The 15,469-nt window shown below is 35.8% G+C and overlaps 1 long non-coding RNA gene across 1 annotated transcript; it reads left to right on the top strand.

The window, feature by feature from the left end:
- Nucleotides 1-8,800: 8,800 nt before the first annotated feature.
- Nucleotides 8,801-10,258, top strand: LOC138884288 (uncharacterized). Its single transcript, XR_011404451.1, has 2 exons — nt 8,801-9,211; nt 9,994-10,258. It is a non-coding gene; the product is annotated as an uncharacterized lncRNA (long non-coding RNA).
- Nucleotides 10,259-15,469: the final 5,211 nt, after the last annotated feature.

The raw sequence follows: 15,469 nt of genomic DNA on the forward strand, positions 1-15,469 counted from the left end.
TAATGGCACCATATTTTAAGTTAAAGTAATCCCTACATTGTTTATTATTCGCATTCATATTATTATTATTATTATATGGTGAGGACAAGAGTAAAAGCAATACGGGTGGTACCGTACCATTTTATTCATATTATTATTATTATTATTACATGGCGAGGACAAGAGTAAAAGCACGAAGGGTAATGCTGTGCCATTTCGTTCATATTATTACATTGTGAGGATGAGAGTGAAACTACAAAGGGTGATATCGTGCCATTTTATTCATATTATTGCATGGTGAGGACGAGAGTAAAAACACGGAGGGTGATGTCATGCCATTTTATTCATATTATTGCATGGTGAGGACGAGAGTAAAAGCACGAAGGGTGATGCCGTGCCATTTTCATATCGTTGATTTTATTGATTTTTGATTTTGGTGATTTATTGGTTATTTCATGTCTTTATACTTCCCGTATTTATTATATCTTTCCCCCTTTAGCATGTCCTCTCCCAGTTAATATTTGTCATTTTGTTGTTATTTTGTTGCCTTATATACACTTGTACATGTTTATTTTATGCAGGTGCCTTGTCATAGCCTCGTTACTATCTCGTCGAGGTTAGGCCCGATACTTACGGAGTATATTAGATTAGTTGTACTCATACTACACTTCTGCACATCTTGTGTAGATTTTGGTATTGATCCTAGCGACACTCAGTAGCTTTCTGCTTGGATCAAATCGTAGTTAGAGACTTGAGGTATAGTTGCACGGCATCTGCAGCCTTGAAGTCGCCTTTCCCTTCTATCATTACTGTTTTATTGAGTTTCAAAATAGTTGTACTTTGTTCAGACCTTATTTGTAGCACTCTAGATACTCTTGTATTCTTCACTCTAGGTTTTGGGTTATGTTTAGATTTTGTTGTCCAGTGTTATATCGCTGCTTCAGACTTTTATCGTTATTATTGTTAATATTTTTTTCCAGCTATTAAAATTGGTTAACTATATATTTCACGTCCGCCTGCCTAGCAAGTGGATGTTAGGCTCCATCACGGTACCGAGGTTGAGATTACGAGTCGTGATAAGTTGGTATCAGAGCACTAAGTTTCTTAGGTCTCACGAGTCATGAGCAAGCTTAGTAGAGTCCGCAGGATCGGTATGGAGACGTCTGTACATATCTTCTAGAGGCTATGGAGATGTAGGAAAATTTTCATTTTTTTCTTTCTATATCGTGCAATTTTATTCTATCACTGATATTTGAATCATTCCATTCATGTTCTCTCACAGATGGTGAGAACACGTACAACATCTACAGCCGGACAGGAGCCGGAGCCCCCTGTTGTAGCCACTACTCGAGGTAGAGGTCAAGGCCGAGGTCGAGCAAGAGGTAGAGCTCGGCCTAGAGCTCGAGCGGCAGCAACCACCATGGAGCCTCAGATTGATCATGAGGAGGATATCCCAGCTTAGACTTCACCAGCCAGACCCGCTCAGGTCCAAGAGGGATTTATAGCTATTCCCGTGCTTTAGGATGCTCTAGTCTGTTTTGTGGGTCTTATGGAGAGTGTGCCCTAGGCCGGTGCATTTCCGGTGGCACCAGTCATCTCTCAGGTTGGGGGAGGAGCACAGATTCTCGCTACTCACATTCCGGAGCAAATGACTCCTATATATTAGACTCCAACAGTCCAGTCCGTTGGGTAGTTCAGCCGGTTGTTGCTGTACAGACCGGGGAGAGGCCCGCGATGTGTGCTAAGGGATTGATGAGATTGGACAAGTTGAGAAAGCTATTCGCTATTAACTTCAGTTGTGCACCCTCTGAGGACCCACGGGATTACTTGGACCGTTACCATGAGATGTTGTGCAACATGGGTATTGTTAAGAACAATGGGGGCAACTTTGCAGTGTTCTAGATGACTGGTTCTGCCAAGAGATTGTGGCGGGATTATGTGCTGACCAGGCCAGCTAGTTCACATTCACTTACTTGGGATCAGTTTAGCAGCTATTTCTGGTGAAGTTTATTCCTTTCACCTTGAAAGAGGAGTACCGCAGGCAGTTTGAGCGCCTACAACAGGGTAGCATGATTTTTACCAGTATGAGACCCGATTTGTGGACCTAGCTTCAAGTCGTTTTAGTAAGCACTTCAAGCATCCCACAATGCTTTGGGTAGTCGTGGTCCTTATGTGTCTCAACCTGAGCAGCTAGCCTACAGTGCACCACCATCTCCTATTAGTGCACCTCCGATCCAGTGTTTCAAGGTGGTTATCTAGGTTGATAGGGCCAGTCCCAGGGCCAGCAGTCATAGCAGCCGAGGGGTTGTTATACCTGTGGAGATCCGAGATACCTTGCTAGATTTTGTCCTAGGTCACAGGGCGGCATGCCACAACAGAGTTCTCATGCCATGGTTCTGGTACCGGTTGCTTCACCACCCGCTCAGCTAGCTAGAGGTGGGGGTCAGACTGCCAGAAGTGGAGGTTAGGCCATTAGAGGTGGAGGCCAGCCAACTAGGGGCCGTCCGAGAAGCAGAGGTCAGAGTAGAGGGGCCTAGCCCATTTTTATGCATTCCCAGCTAGACCTGAGGCCGAGTCATCTGACGCCGTCATCACAGGTATTGTTCTAGTCTGCCTTAGAGATGCTTTAGTTCTATTTGGTCCGGGCTCTACTTATTCCTATACATCATCCTATTTTGCTTCATATCTGGTTGTGCCTCGTAATTCTTTGAGTGCTCCTGTATATGTGTCCATGCCCGTGGGAGATTATATTATTGTAGATCGTGTTTATTACTCGTGTGTGATTATTATTGGGAGGCTTGAGACTAGTGTAGATTTTCTACTTCTTGATATGGTGGACTTTAATGTTATTTTGGGCATTGATTGGCTGCCACCTTATCATGCTATTTTGAATTGTCATGCCAAGACGGTGACCTTGGTCATGCCGGGGTTGACGCAATTAGAGTGGAAGGGGACTCCTAACCATTCTACCAGCAGGGTTATTTCTTATGTGATGGCTCGGCGTATGGTCGAGAAGGGATGCCTAGCATATTTGGCTTATATTCATGATTCTAGCGCGAAGGTTCCTTCCATGGATTCAGTACCAGTTGTGCGCCAGTTCACGCTAAAACGACCTACGGACCTCCAAATCAACATCCGGACACGCTCCTAAGTCTAAAATCATCATACGGAACTATTGGAACCGTCAAAACTCCATTCCAGATTCATCTACACAAAAGTTTAATTATGGTCAACTCTCACAACTTAAACCTCCAACTTATGGAGTATGTGTCACATTTCACTCCAAAACTCACCCGAAACCAAACCAAACATCCCGGTAAGTTACATAACCATAATATAACATAGATGAGACAATAAATAGAAAATCGGGGCTAAAATACTCAAAACGACTGGCGGGGTCGTTACACTTATGGTCCTAACTTCATACTATAAGCTATTAAATAACTTACCATAATAAATTTGGAAGTTCAAAATTAGGAAGAAATTAATTGTTTATCATTGTGGTTAGTTTTAAAATTATTACTTTTATTTACTGAAAACATTAAACTCTTGTACAGTCCATAAAAAAATATGTTCATTAATATGAGATCTGATTACAACCTAAGAGGATTCTCTTCCAAAATTTATAATGTCACTGTGAATTCATTTAGTTCATAACGTCCCATACATTAGAACTTGCTTCTCATGATTTAAATATATCTTCAACGTTCAGCTGTAATCATATTTTCTGTCCCCTAAATTATACCTATTCATTCATTTTACGCTATTTTGGACTCATTTTATTTTAGAATTATTGATCAATAATTTATCTTGAAAGATAAAATATAGTATTTTATAACACGGGAGGTTATCTCACACATATTTATGTATTGACGGACAAATCTCCAAAGAAATTATAGCTTGAAATACCGATCTTGATGTATGCATGAATATTGTTATCAAGTCTAATTACAAATTCCCTTAGAGTTGTTCTATCTATACTAACTGAAAATATATTATGTACCTCTACAGATATTAAAGAACATCAGCGGCCACTACTCATGTGGGATACAATCATATCCATGTTTTCAGATAAGATTGCAAAAATATATCCTGACTACTAACAAACGGAAGAACATAAAAGAACTTGGAAAGTATATGAGTTGGTGCTATATCCTGACTACTAACAAACGGAAGAACATAAAAGAACTTGGAAAGTATATGAGTTGGTGCACGTAATTAATACTACTACTGTTTTCTGCAGATTCTGTCATATTTTTTATACCATAGTAGACCGAGCCCCACACACAAAAAAAGCAACTACTATGAATCTAAAGATTGTTCCCTCTCAAAAAATGATGGAGCTGTAAAATTGACGAACTTAAATTCAAAGGAAAATGCGAGAAAATTTATACGAATTTGGAAAAAGAATTAATTAAAGACTATATAATTCGAGAACTAACTGAAATTGTATTACTAGTCAACTTATTCCAGTAAATATGTGTTGTTATAATTCTATAAACAAGGAGATTTGTGGGGAGAAAAAAATAAGAAAATGTGTAGATGCTAACAATCTACGGTTGTGCTATTTATTTTTATATATTGTATGTACCCTACTTTAATATTCTCGTAAAGATTAAAGAAAAAAGAAACAAAGACAAATGAAATAATTAAGAACTAACTGAAACAGTATGATTTCAATCCCACTACATGTTTTACCCTCTTTTATCTAATCATCCAACTATGAATGAACATACCTTCCACCATTTGTAAAAAACAAACTTTGCAATCTTCTAGGAAAAAACATTAAAGATGTCTTTTTTATTTTAATGAAAGACGAAAACTAAAGAAAGAAAATTTAAGGAGGTTAAGTACACAAGGGAATTGTCTCAGTCCCGTCAAAGGTACCTACGATAAAACATGTTGTATTTCTCAAGTTCAGCTTCAAGTTGAGCTTCTTTTTTCAGATAAGGAGCACGTGTCATCATGGTAATAAGTAACTCGTCAAGGTCGTCACTTTCCACAATCTTTTTCATGTGCAAATCAAGTTCTCTTATTCTATCTCTCAATTTGTCCAATTCCTTGCAAATTGCTTGTTTCCTTTCAATCTCATTGGACGAGGTTGATGACGAGGCCATTTCCTATTTTGAGATCTAAAAGATACACAGTTAATAACTGGAAAAAAATAAAAGGAAATTGGGGCATTTGTATCTATACCCGCTTTTTGTGTCGCATTTTAACTTGTGTCCGCTTTATAAAAAAAATTGCAAGCATACCCGCTTTTTCGCATAACTTCAGCATACGGGGCTGAAGTAGCAAAGACAATCACGCAAAACTTCAGCATTCTAGTAGCGGTGCATGAAGTTCAGCTCTAGAGCTGAAGGTTTTGTGTTGTAACTGGGAGACTTCAGCTCTAGAGCTGAAGTTTTTTTACCACCTATTAATATTACATACTAGAGTGGAAGTTTTTTTACCACCTATTAATATTACATACTAGAGCTGAAGTTTCCAGTTACAATACAAAAACTTCAGCTCTAGAGCTAAAGTTTTTGTCTTTGTAACAGGGAAACTTCAGCTATAGAGTGTTCAATATAGCAACATGCATAGCATTTTGTCCATTGATGTTAAGCATTTCTGAGCAATCTGGGCAGTGCTTTAATAGCTCATTTTGACGAATGAAAAGACTGACTAAGTCTGAAATAGAATTTCAAACAAGCAAACATCCTTTGAACGCAAGTTCTAAGAAATAGTAGAGAAATTCCTCATCTGACTTAGTCTTTAATTGGAATATGGCTTTCCAATATTCACCAGAAAACTTCCTTAAGAATATATTGCATCCATGCTATAAATATCCACTCATTAACTCGATCTACAATAAGCACAACGCCTGGCTTTTGAAGGGTACCGAAGTTTAATGGATGGTGACAAACGAGTGATCACACTTGATAGCCTAAAGAAGAACTATGTGTTACTGGGGTTGCAAGATAGAAAATAGCAGCAGCAGCAGAAGAAGAAGAAGAAGAAGAAGAAGAAGAAGAAGAAGAAGAAGAAGAAGAAGAAGAACATGAAGGAGGAGGAGAAAGGGAGCTGAAATTATTTAAAAAGTGGGTACAAGTTAAAAGTTTTTTAAAAAATGGGTATAGGTTAAATAGGGGCGACCAAATAGGCGCCCCGTGCAATTTTTACAAGGAAATTTATTACTCCATCCTGTCGAAAATAAGTGATTTTTTTGGTTATTTTCACACATATTAAGAAATTTACCTTTTAACATTAATTAACAATGAAATTGACCATATTAACCTTACTATCTCTTCACAAAAACACTCCTAACACATACTCCAACATTAATTACTCCAATGGCAATGTAGGAAAAAAATAATTAATTCATTCTTGAAATCTGAAAAAATTACTTATTTTGGACCACAAGAAAAAAGCTAAAAAATCATTTATTTTGGACCGGAAGGAGTAATTACTATACCATGTTGTAATAGCTAGGAACAAGTCTCAAGATAAATAATAAGCAAAAGTAAAGCCAACACTCACCAAGGCGAAGATTCAACTGTAAATAACAAACATTAACTATTAAAACCCTTGGATATTTATATAATTTTATGGTCTATAATTATTAAAAACTTGCCATAACAAATTAAATTCGAAAATTCAAAATTGAGAAGAAAGGGAAAGAAGTTAGATTAAGATAATGTACATTTACTAGGGCCCCATTATTTTTTTGGTTGAAAATCTTAATCAGATTTTCTAGTAAAAACAACTAGCTAGCGCCCTATTTGTTTTCACTTAATGGATATGTCTTATCGTGAAGGAATAATTCAAGTATGATTGAACTTATTTTGTTTTTAACCCAAACTAGTATTGATACATGCGTGATGCACAGTCGTTATTAAAGAATATTTATTAGATCGAAGGATGGTCTGATTTGTTTGAGTAAATTAGGTTATACGTTTTAACGAAAATTATAACTATCGCCTTATCTCACTTCTTGTTCCTTGTATATCATTATTGCATTATTCCTTACTTAATGTTATTACATTATCACGCGATTTTTTTATTAGCTTGTTACATAACTTAACGATTACCACTACTCACCTTTATTTAATATAGATAATATGAATTTACTTACTCCTAAAATTTTATTCTTTTATTATTTGAAGTTATCCATAATATGTTAGAGTATCATTTATTTACTTTATTTTTTTAAGTTAATTCAAAGTATAATTAGCATCACACTATCTCCCCTCTTTATATATTATGATACCTAAATGACATTTTATTTTGTTTTTTCCATCTAGTATTTTACCTATAACTCAAAGAGTGACATAATTAATTTATTCTAAATTGTAATGAGTAATACTTCAATTTATTTGAGTAAAACACAAGAAACCATTACAGCTAGTTCAGGATTCTTTCCAACAGGGGCGGATCTATTAAGGGAGTACGGGGTGCCACGCCACCCGCAACCCTCGGCCGAAACTTGTATAATTTTGGGTATATATAGAAGAAATCTGATATATACCAATCGATGGCACCGGGATTAGCGAACATGTGTTTGGTGCCACTAGTAAAGTACTTGATTTTGTATCTAGATGCTCGTGTTCGAATCCAATTCAACATTTACTCTTAAAAATTTTATCGCTTCAGTTTTAGGCTTTGCAGCCTTAGATACTTAAATTTTTTTAGCTTCAATTTTAGGCTTTCAGCCTCATATATTTTCATCTTCTGAATTTCCTTATTTTTCTTTACCTTTTTAAATATAACAATATCCTTTTCATTTTTAAACTAAAGAAAGCAACTCCTTTAATCAAATAACAACCAAAATTTCAAATTAAAGCTCATAGACAAAAACTTTTTCTCCACATCTGCTTTTTCGAGTCCTCTATATGTACTATGTACATATTTGCATTGTGTTAATTATTTCTATTTTAATTTTCCCTAACTTTTTTTGGTTGCTCAGTTAATTGAAGAAAAAGAAAAGGAAAAGAATCATTCAAATATATTGGTGTAAATGTGCCTAATGTATTGGCATTGTTTACAATTTGCTAAATATGCAGGATTAAACTAGTTTCAATTTCTAGGGTCATTAAATTGGTAAGTCTTTTCTTTTCTTCTCAAGAATGTTATAGTTATTAATTTTAGTTCAAACTATTTTCTCCTATTTTTTGTGATGTAATAATATCTTGAAAGTTTGTACTTTGCTCTAGATTGTCATAACTATTAATACCAATTCTTTTCGCGGGTTCGATTTGTCTATATAACTCGAAAAGATGAATAGCCCTAACCGAAACTCAACATGAATCAAACCGATCAAATGAAAACCTTACTTTGATCATATTGTGAACACCTAATTTTTGCACTATTTTAACACCTCCTAAAGTTATTAGTGGTTTGTTATTTTAATTATTTTTCTCAATTTTTGTGACTTTAATTGCATATTTCCTATCATAAAATACTAAAAAAAAATAGTTCTTTCTTCATTTGTGCATTTTAAGAATTAACTAGCTGTTCAGTTGGTGAATTAATCTAGTTAATGGATCATTAGAATAAGTTATTTAAATAATTTATTTGTGTAAAATTAGTTTAATAAGCAGGATTAAGGAAGAAATTTGGTCAAATTTGAAAGAAAAAGTGTCCAAGAGTGCAAGATAAAGGGCTGCCATTGAAAGGGTCTGAAACTACGTAGTTTTGCCACAAAACTACGTCGTTTCACTAAATGAAAAAGATCAAATCATACCCATCCATTCCATCTTGATCCAATGGATCTCATTCACTCTTGGCTTAGGTATTTAAAGCCTCAAAAATCTAGAAATTGTCCTCATTTACACCCATAATTCTTTTCTCCTTCTTCTCTCTTCTCTCTCTCTTCACTCTCTCTACGCCACCACAGCTCCGCCCACCGCCGCCGGCGGACCACTTCCAAACACCTCCAAATTCATACCATGTAATCTCCACAACTTCCTCTTTCTATATCTCCTAACCAAATCCTTCAAAAATCCCTCAAACTCCTTGAATCTTAGATCTAGGAAACTTTTCCGTCACTTTTTTGCTCAAATTCTTGAAGCTCCAACGACTACCGCCCCACAATACCTACATCAATGGATAGAGCTCCCCAAGACCTAGCTGTTGATGCCAATTTTACCCTGAAAATCCGGCGACTAAAATCTGGCTAAATTCCGGCGACCTCCCCGAACACCCTCTTTGGGCATACCACCATTTTTTCGGCCACTTGAATTATAAAATAGTAAAAATTCTATTCTTTTTTGTGGCTGTTTTTTCTATTTTATTTTTATTTTTTCAGATTTTATTTTTGTCTATTATTAATTATTTTAGCATTAGTTTTTGAAGTTTGAAATGTTTAATTTTCTGTTTTTGCACTTGTTGAAGTAGTAAAATAGTTTTGTGTTGATAAAAGTGAGGTAGTGAAAAATACTTAAGAGTATATGGTACTTGTTTGGTTGTTTATTTACTGCTTCAAGACTCTTTGAGTACAACACTCAAAAGTCAAATTGTTAGGTAAGAAAATGTAGACCTTTGGACAGTGTTTGAATAAAAGTCTGTCTTTGAATAGTGAAGGGAAGATTTTGTTTGAAATACTTGACAAGATTTGAACCAGAAGGTCTGGCATTTTGAATTTAAGAGGAGATTTTGTAGAAAATCTGTCAAAAAGATTGATTTTTAATTTCTTGAAATAGCTGATTGTTTTGATATATAGGAGGACACTCTATCTTACTGAGGGAGACACACAAAAAAGAGAAAAAATTAGTAGCTATAATATCCCTTAGCAGCTTTTATGAGTTGATTCTTAAGTGAAAAACTTGTTTAAGGAAAATAGAGTAGTCTTGAAAGATTTTCTGGAGTTACATAATTGTACTGTTTTGCTGGAGTATTTCTAGTTTATTTTCTTGGGTTTGAATCTGCCGGTTGTCGCTGTCTTTTGTTGTTGTTGCTGCCCGTTTAATTGTTTTGCTGTTGATTTTGGAAAGAGCTGACTCTGCTGTATTTGTTCTTCTTTCTGCTGTCCAGGTAATTTTCAGACCATGTAAACTCATAAAATCGAGTTGGAATGAAAGATAATGACGCTGGGAAATATTAGTAGCTTTATCCTTCTATTGTAATTCATTGTTATATGCTCTTGAATGTTTGATAATGTTATAACCATATATTAGTTAATTAAATTGTGTTAAGCATCTTTAATTATTTTTATTTTTGCAAAGCATTAGATATAATTCCACTGGCATTTGGTTATCTGAAAGGAGCATATATATTAAAATTTAAACCCTTGTAGCCATGTTTGTCCCTTTGTTGTCACCAAGCTAAGTTTTTATTATTATTATTATTATTATTATTATTATTATTATTATTATTATTATTATATTTTAGAGTCCAAATAATCTTTTTTTATCTCTTAAAAATACTTATTTAGTAAGGTAGTTAAGGTGTAAATTAGAAAGACAATCTGTAAACTTATTTTTGTAAATAGTTGGCTACGGATTGCAAATAGCAAGATATGGTCAAATCTGTAACATAGCTTTAAAAGGCCATATCTGCAGATTTAAAGTCCAAAATCATATGGGCTTTTGGATTTTGTCTTGGACATGATCCCATTTGACTCCATCAACCCAATAGTGGGCTGCCTCATTCAATGTCAAGACAAGCCCACATCTTACTAGTTTTAAGCAATGTCAATTGATAATTTTCTCTCATTACTCTCATCTTTTAAATTAGTACTCATAACAATAATTTTCTCTCATTAGTTAAGTTGTAGATTATTATTCAAATCTTTTCTTTAATTTTTTTAAAAAATAAATAAAAACGGACATAAGAAAAGCATAAAAATCAAATAAACCACCGTTTATCCAAGTTTAATTCAAGCCAAATGTAGTCAATAAAGCGACCGTGCTAGAACCACGGGACTCAGGGAATGCCTTACACCTTCTCCCCGGTCAACAGAATTTCTTACCCGGACTTTGTTTTTGCAGACCAATAATAATAGAGTCAAACCTTCCTTTGAATAGGGATTCAAATAAACGGTGACTTGGAGCACCAGTAGAAGTCAATTCCAAGTGGCGACTCTGTAAATAAAATAAACCCTACTTCAAATTTGTCACTTTAATTGGAAAAGCTCTTTAACCCACAATCCATAACATTTTACACTTATCTCTTGGAGGGAGAAAAGGGGTGTGACAGCTTTGGCGACTCTGTTGGGGAAAACCAGAATTCGAGCTTGTACATGTTGACTTTTATTTGACTTTATTAATTTTGTATATACTGTGATTTATTTGGGTATAATGTGCTACTTGTTTGCTTTTTACCGCTTTGATATTTTTTAACGGTACATATAAACTGTCTTCTCCCGCACCCCCTCCGAGTCTTCTTGAATTAAAATTGGGCATTTGCTTGACATAGCCCGCTTTCTTTGAGATAGCCGAGGTGTTTGTCACCCGGTGAAGGATTTTAGTCACACCTATTTAAGGCGGGGAGCACCACTAGTTAAGCCGGAAAGCAATGCTACCGGTACACTGACCCTCCTCGGCTCGAGTTGTCCGCTCGAGTAAGCCAGTCTAGATACCTTTTCCACCAAGACTTAAATCTAGGAGAACAAACCTCATACCGGATTTTCCTAGTAGGTTCGCTCTATGTGCATCACATGCATTTGACTTAGCGAAACTTGGCACAGGGGCCGGGTCCATATAAGACATGTATCCTATTTGAGACCATCATGTTCACGTATGTGCTACTTGATACATCATTTGGAAGGCTTACTTGCATTGTCGACCGGCTTTAGAAAATTAGTGTAGCAGAATTATTTAAAAAAAGGTACCCAGTTTTACCGAACTACGCGGGTCTGATTCTCATCGGATGTGAGACACGTAGGAAAACCTCATCGGTTCCGGCCCTCAATTTTCCAAAAAAAAAAATTCAAATATATTTCCCTTTACTTCCTTCTTTAAAAAATAATTTCTTAGAGACTCCAATTTTTAAAAAAATCAAAAAATAATTCAAAAATATTTTCTTCTTTTTTCTTTTATAAGTCTTTCTTCCACAAAAAAAAAATCAAAATCAGATTTTTTTTCTTAAAAAATCACAAAAAAATAAATAAATGAAAATAAAATCGAAAATTCCAAAAAATAATTGTTGAATTCCAAAATATTTTTTTCCTGCTTCAGAAGTTTTTCTTTCAAAAATTGAAAAAAATATTCGAAATTCAAAAATATTTTATTTCTTCTTTAGAAGTGTTTATTTCAAAAAATTAAAAATAAAAAGAAACTTTAAAAATGAAAAAAAAATCTTTTTTTTAATTCTTTCTTTCAACAATTCCAAAACCAAAATAAAAAAATCGAATTTCAAAAAAAATATCGCTCTTCTTTAGAAGTCTCACTTTCAACAATTCAATAAAAATTGAAATCTAAAAAAAAATCTTTCTTCTTTTGAATCCTTTCTCTCTACCAAAAAAAAAAATCCAAAATCATTTTCCTTGTTAGGAGCTTTCGTGGAGTTATTTGTATATGAGTAAAAAACGAGAGTTAGTTTGTGTACTTTATTCCTGATTTTTTCTGAACTACGTAACGATCTGATTCATGCGGCGTCATGATACATAGGCAATCCCCATCGGATTCGATCATAACGATAGAATTAACTGAGGAAAAAATAAACTAAAAAAAAAGAAAAAAAAGAGAAAAAAAAAGAGTGACAAAAAATAAAAGAGTGACCAAAAAAGAAAGAATAGGAGAATGCCAAAAAATAAAAAGCAACAGAGACGAAAAAAATCAAGAGTGATTAAATAGAGGAAGAAATAAAAGAAAAGAGGTACATACTTAAAGAGTTAGTTAAGGCCGGGATGAAACATGCAACCATTCAAACACATGGTAGAAATGTTTAACTATTAGGTGCATTGCATCCCTAACGTGCGATTTCCTATGTGTTAAATGTCTCAAAACTAACGAGGTTGTGGTGTGACAAAATTAATCAGGTTCTGTTCATGTGGTTGGTTTTGTTGGTATGCAGGGATGAACGCGCAACCTTGCACGCGACCACAACATTATGCACAAAACCGAGCTCCACCTCCCAGAAATGCACATCCTTACCCAGCTCCATATAATCCCCAACCAAATGACCTCCAATACAATCCTCGTCCAAGAGAGCCTTTCAGAAAGAATCAGTTCACCCCTATTGGTGAATCGTATTCAAGCTTGTTCCAAAAGCTAATCAGGCTAGATCTGTTGTAGCTAGTGGCCCCGAAATAGCCGAACCCCGAGTCCCCCTCGCACCGAGCTGATGCTAGATGTGAATACCACTCTAGAACAGTGGGACACAGTACAGAGAACCGTTGGAACCTCAAAAGGGTAGTTGAAGATTTGATTGAAACTGAAAGAATCGTTTTTCGGGATGAAGAAGCTTCTGATGTAATGAACAATCTGTTGCCTACCCACAACATTGGGCCAATGGTCAGAATGATTTGTGAAGCTGAGGAATTTGATCCGGCACCGAAGGCCATTGCAGCCTTTGCCGAGATAGAAGAAAAGCCAAAAATGGTCGCCAAACATGAAAGTTATCTTACTTTCTGATGCAAACCCTTCTATCTTCAAAAAATTGAAAAAAAATCAAATAAAAAAATCAAATGAAATTAATATTTCATTTTCCAGGAATGTCTCTTTTCTTAATCTTGTTATTTTTCTTTCTTATTCTCTTTTTAGTTCTGTTAAATGCAGATTTCAATAACATGACATGCTTGCGGACTTCATGCCCAGATCCTGAAAGTTGTTAGGCCTCGAAATAATGAATCAAGGATTAGATCGCAATAAATATAAAGTTTAAGAAAATAAAACAAAGAGTTGGAGCAACTGAAGGAAAATTGGTTCCCGGATTGGAAAGGTTCGTATATTGCAACAAGAGTACTACCAAAAGAGTGCGTTGCACTTGGGACACATCGAAGGAAATGTCCCTGAAATAACAGTCAATGCAAATGCAGTCAAAAGGTACTATGTTGGATCCTCCATATAGTACTAATATTCTCCAATTGGGATGACGAAGGCTTTCATTCTCGCTACCCAAACACTATCAACCCTTTGTAAACCCTTTGAGCCGGCTTCTATTCTTTGATCACCCTCTTTGGAACCTAAAGGTGTTATTGAAAAAAAAAGCAAAAAAAATGAAATGAAAAATGAAACAAAAAAATATCAATCAAAACAAGTTCAAGTCACCTTGAACTACGCTCGACTTGATTCCGAAAGGATACGTAGGCAACCTCTCTCTGGGGTTCAGTCACACCAAAATAAAAATCCAAATTCCCCCAAAAGTGAAACTGGGGCAGATGTTGTAATGGTCTGGCGATGATCCCGCCTGAATGGTTCCAAAGTTGTAATTCGATCCAAATCATTTTTACCCAAATCCTTTCAAGTCCTTCCGATCAATCGGTGAGAATGTTCAAGGATCAGAGAATACGACTACTTGGATCTGATGCAATAAAAATGAGAGAAATAAAATGAGAGAGTCTTATTGGTGAAAACCCACAAGGGCACCATGAGGCGATGATAAGAAGAGAAATAAAAAATAAGAGAGTCTTGTTAGTGAAAACTCATAAACACCACTATAAGGCGAGAAGAAAAATGAGAGAGGTCAGCTCGTGAAAACCTGCAAAGGGCGCCCCTGATCGAATAAAGGATCCTCACAGCCATCGGCACCGATAGAGTCCTGGCAAAGTTTCTCGATTTTGTGGAAACTATTGTGATGAATTTATGAGAGTCGGACGGTTTACACATATCAGGCATCCAGTCCAAAAGGCATGTCATGTTCATTGAAGTCCGCATGTACACCAGATAAGTCCTTCTTTCCTTTCCCCGAAAGGGACACTTCTTGTTTTAAACTCATTCTCCATTCCATTGTTTGTTTTCTTTGAATCCATTTCGGTCTAACACTGTTCTGAAACTAAGACAAAGAAATGATGGCAAGACTGATTTATAGGGTTCTCATTTGGCGCGAGCTAATGTGAAGAAAGGCACCCAGCCTTGTACGAGCATCAAGTCGACCCCGACCAACCATGGCGGCCGATGCTTCGAAATCAAAACTCTTGGAAAGAGAAAATCAAATGGAGCGCCTATAAAGGCAAATGAAGTTGAAAAGGTTGAGTCCCACGTGGCTAACCATCTCGGCAAAGAGTTGAAAAAAGCCAAGGCATCCCAAATGCTCTGAATTTGAAGTTGGGAGAAAGAAGCCAGAAAAGGAAGGCCAATGAAGGTGAAATAAAATTGGAAAAGGTTAAGTCCCACGCGACTAGCCGTTGCAGCAAAGTTTGAGGAGCCGAAAGTTCCCCAATGCTCCGAAGAAAAGAAAAAAAATGATGAAAAAAAAATATAAAAAAAAGAAGAAAAAAAGAAGAGAAAGTAGAAGGAAAAGGCCTACGAAGGCAAGATAAAGTCGAAAAGGTTGAGTTCCACCAACCAATCATCATGACAAAGTCTAGAAAAGATAGAGTTTTTCCTGAGTCACAAAGGCAATTGGT

This window comes from Nicotiana sylvestris, chromosome 12 (genome assembly GCF_000393655.2).
Source record: "Nicotiana sylvestris chromosome 12, ASM39365v2, whole genome shotgun sequence".
Classification (NCBI taxonomy): domain Eukaryota; kingdom Viridiplantae; phylum Streptophyta; class Magnoliopsida; order Solanales; family Solanaceae; genus Nicotiana; species Nicotiana sylvestris.